This window comes from Phyllobates terribilis, unplaced genomic scaffold (assembly GCF_046119375.1).
Source record: "Phyllobates terribilis strain yellow unplaced genomic scaffold, ASM4611937v1 Scaffold_20__1_contigs__length_20440879, whole genome shotgun sequence".
In the NCBI taxonomy this organism is placed as follows: Eukaryota; Metazoa; Chordata; class Amphibia; order Anura; family Dendrobatidae; genus Phyllobates; species Phyllobates terribilis.
The window spans coordinates 7,260,610-7,265,450 of NW_027362780.1; positions in this window are offsets into that span (position 1 = coordinate 7,260,610).

Sequence of the window (4,841 nt, forward strand, 5' to 3'; positions counted from 1 at the left end):
AACTGGATAGTACAGCGATTTGACCCGTGGAACTGCGAAACCACACTGGGATGTCGGGCCTACACAAGACTATTTTCAACAGATATATTTTTGTGTCACAACAGTCAGGAGACACTACTGTTTTTCTTTACGGAAAAAACTACCAAAACCTGAATAATAGAGATTTTTTACCGTGTCATGGCAAAACCACAGTTATTGTTTACTGGGGTATACCACACTTTTTTAAATAGAGATATTTGCGGCTGAACAGTGAGCGACACTCTCAAACTGCTTTTTTTTTAGATGCCAAAAGCCCAAAACTGGTTAGTACAGCGATTTGACCCGTAGAACTGTGAAACCACACTGGGATGTCGGGCCTACACAAGACTATTTTCAACAGATATATTTTTGTGTCACAACAGTCAGGAGACACTACTGTTTTTCTTTACGGAAAAAACTACCGAAACCTGAATAATAGAGATTTTTTACCGTGGGATGGCAAAACCACAGTTATTGTTTACTCGGGTATACCACACTTTTTTAAATAGAGATATTTGTGGCTGAACAGTGAGCGACACACTCAAACTGCTTTTTTTTTGGATACCAAAGGCCCAAAACTGGATAGTACAGCGATTTGACCCATGGAACTGCGAAACCACACTGGGATGTCGGGCCTACACAAGACTATTTTCAACAGATATACTTTTGTGTCACAACAGTCAGAAGACACTACTGTTTTTCTTTACGGAAAAATCTACCAAAACCTGAATAATAGAGATTTTTTACCTTGTCATGGCAAAACCACAGTTATTTTTTACTGGGGTATACCACACTTTTTTAAATAGAGATATTTGCGGCTGAACAGTGAGCGACACTCTCAAACTGCTTTTTTTTTAAATACCAAAGGCCCAAAACTGGTTAGTAGAGCGATTTGACCCGTGGAACTGCGAAACCACACTGGGATGTCGGGCCTACACAAGACTATTTTAAACAGATATATTTTTGTGTCACAACAGTCAGGAGACACTACTGTTTTTCTTTACGGAAAAAACTACCAAAACCTGAATAATAGAGATTTTTTACCGTGGGATGGCAAAACCACAGTTATTTTTTACTGGGGTATACCACACTTTTTTAAATAGAGATATTTGCAGCTGAACAGAGAGCGACACACTCAAACTGCTTTTTTTTTAGATACCAAAGGCCCAAAACTGGATAGTACAGCGATTTGACCCGTGGAACTGCGAAACCACACTGGGATGTCGGGCCTACACAAGACTATTTTCAACAGATATATTTTTGTGTCACAACAGTCAGGAGACACTACTGTTTTTCTTTACGGAAAAAACTACCAAAACCTGAATAATAGAGATTTTTTACCGTGTCATGGCAAAACCACAGTTATTGTTTACTGGGGTATACCACACTTTTTTAAATAGAGATATTTGCGGCTGAACAGAGAGCGACACTCTCAAACTGCTTTTTTTTTAGATGCCAAAAGCCCAAAACTGGTTAGTACAGCGATTTGACCCGTAGAACTGCGAAACCACACTGGGATGTCGGGCCTACACAAGACTATTTTCAACAGATATATTTTTGTGTCACAACAGTCAGGAGACACTACTGTTTTTCTTTACGGAAAAAACTACCAAAACCTGAATAATAGAGATTTTTTACCGTGGGATGGCAAAACCACAGTTATTTTTTACTGGGGTATACCACACTTTTTTAAATAGAGATATTTAAGCTGAACAGAGAGCGACACACTCAAACTGCTTTTTTTTTAGATACCAAAGGCCCAAAACTGGATAGTACAGCGATTTGACCCGTGGAACTGCGAAACCACACTGGGATGTCGGGCCTACACAAGACTATTTTCAACAGATATATTTTTGTGTCACAACAGTCAGGAGACACTACTGTTTTTCTTTACGGAAAAAACTACCAAAACCTGAATAATAGAGATTTTTTACCGTGGGATGGCAAAACCACAGTTATTGTTTACTCGGGTATACCACACTTTTTTAAATAGAGATATTTGCGGCTGAACAGTGAGCGACACACTCAAACTGCTTTTTTTTTAGTTACCAAAGGCCCAAAACTGGATAGTACAGCGATTTGACCCGTGGAACTGCGAAACCACACTGGGATGTCGGGCCTACACAAGACTATTTTCAACAGATATATTTTTGTGTCACAACAGTCAGGAGACACTACTGTTTTTCTTTACGGAAAAAACTACCAAAACCTGAATAATAGAGATTTTTTACCGTGTCATGGCAAAACCACAGTTATTGTTTACTGGGGTATACCACACTTTTTTAAATAGAGATATTTGCGGCTGAACAGTGAGCGACACTCTCAAACTGCTTTTTTTTTAGATGCCAAAAGCCCAAAACTGGTTAGTACAGCGATTTGACCCGTAGAACTGCGAAACCACACTGGGATGTCGGGCCTACACAAGACTATTTTCAACAGATATATTTTTGTGTCACAACAGTCAGGAGACACTACTGTTTTTCTTTACGGAAAAAACTACCGAAACCTGAATAATAGAGATTTTTTACCGTGGGATGGCAAAACCACAGTTATTGTTTACTCGGGTATACCACACTTTTTTAAATAGAGATATTTGTGGCTGAACAGTGAGCGACACACTCAAACTGCTTTTTTTTTGGATACCAAAGGCCCAAAACTGGATAGTACAGCGATTTGACCCATGGAACTGTGAAACCACACTGGGATGTCGGGCCTACACAAGACTATTTTCAACAGATATACTTTTGTGTCACAACAGTCAGAAGACACTACTGTTTTTCTTTACGGAAAAATCTACCAAAACCTGAATAATAGAGATTTTTTACCTTGTCATGGCAAAACCACAGTTATTTTTTACTGGGGTATACCACACTTTTTTAAATAGAGATATTTGCGGCTGAACAGTGAGCGACACTCTCAAACTGCTTTTTTTTTAAATACCAAAGGCCCAAAACTGGTTAGTAGAGCGATTTGACCCGTGGAACTGCGAAACCACACTGGGATGTCGGGCCTACACAAGACTATTTTAAACAGATATATTTTTGTGTCACAACAGTCAGGAGACACTACTGTTTTTCTTTACGGAAAAAACTACCAAAACCTGAATAATAGAGATTTTTTACCGTGGGATGGCAAAACCACAGTTATTTTTTACTGGGGTATACCACACTTTTTTAAATAGAGATATTTGCAGCTGAACAGAGAGCGACACACTCAAACTGCTTTTTTTTTAGATACCAAAGGCCCAAAACTGGATAGTACAGCGATTTGACCCGTGGAACTGCGAAACCACACTGGGATGTCGGGCCTACACAAGACTATTTTCAACAGATATATTTTTGTGTCACAACAGTCAGGAGACACTACTGTTTTTCTTTACGGAAAAAACTACCAAAACCTGAATAATAGAGATTTTTTACCGTGTCATGGCAAAACCACAGTTATTGTTTACTGGGGTATACCACACTTTTTTAAATAGAGATATTTGCGGCTGAACAGAGAGCGACACTCTCAAACTGCTTTTTTTTTAGATGCCAAAAGCCCAAAACTGGTTAGTACAGCGATTTGACCCGTAGAACTGCGAAACCACACTGGGATGTCGGGCCTACACAAGACTATTTTCAACAGATATATTTTTGTGTCACAACAGTCAGGAGACACTACTGTTTTTCTTTACGGAAAAAACTACCAAAACCTGAATAATAGAGATTTTTTACCGTGGGATGGCAAAACCACAGTTATTGTTTACTCGGGTATACCACACTTTTTTAAATAGAGATATTTGCGGCTGAACAGTGAGCGACACACTCAAACTGCTTTTTTTTTAGATACCAAAGGCCCAAAACTGGATAGTACAGCGATTTGACCCGTGGAACTGCGAAACCACACTGGGATGTCGGGCCTACACAAGACTATTTTCAACAGATATATTTTTGTGTCACAACAGTCAGGAGACACTACTGTTTTTCTTTACGGAAAAAACTACCAAAACCTGAATAATAGAGATTTTTTACCGTGTCATGGCAAAACCACAGTTATTGTTTACTGGGGTATACCACACTTTTTTAAATAGAGATATTTGCGGCTGAACAGTGAGCGACACTCTCAAACTGCTTTTTTTTTAGATGCCAAAAGCCCAAAACTGGTTAGTACAGCGATTTGACCCGTAGAACTGCGAAACCACACTGGGATGTCGGGCCTACACAAGACTATTTTAAACAGATATATTTTTGTGTCACAACAGTCAGGAGACACTACTGTTTTTCTTTACGGAAAAAACTACCAAAACCTGAATAATAGAGATTTTTTACCGTGGGATGGCAAACCCACAGTTATTGTTTACTGGGGTATACCACACTTTTTTAAATAGAGATATTTGCGGCTGAACAGTGAGCGACACACTCAAACTGCTTTTTTTTTAGATACCAAAGGCCCAAAACTGGATAGTACAGTGATTTGACCCGTGGAACTGCGAAACCACACTGGGATGTCGGGACTACACAAGACTATTTTCAACAGGTATATTTTTGTGTCACAACAGTCAGGAGACACTACTGTTTTTCTTTACGGAAAAAACTACCAAAAGCTGAATAATAGAGATTTTTTACCGTGGTATGGCAAAATCACAGTTATTGTTTTCTGGGGTATACCACACTTTTTTAAATAGAGATATTTGCGGCTGAACAGTGAGCGACACACTTAAACTGCTTTTTTTTTTTATACCAAAGGCCCAAAACTGGATAGTACAGCGATTTGACCCGTGGAACTGCGAAACCAAAGTGGGATGTCGGGCCTACACAAGACTATTTTAAACAGATATATTT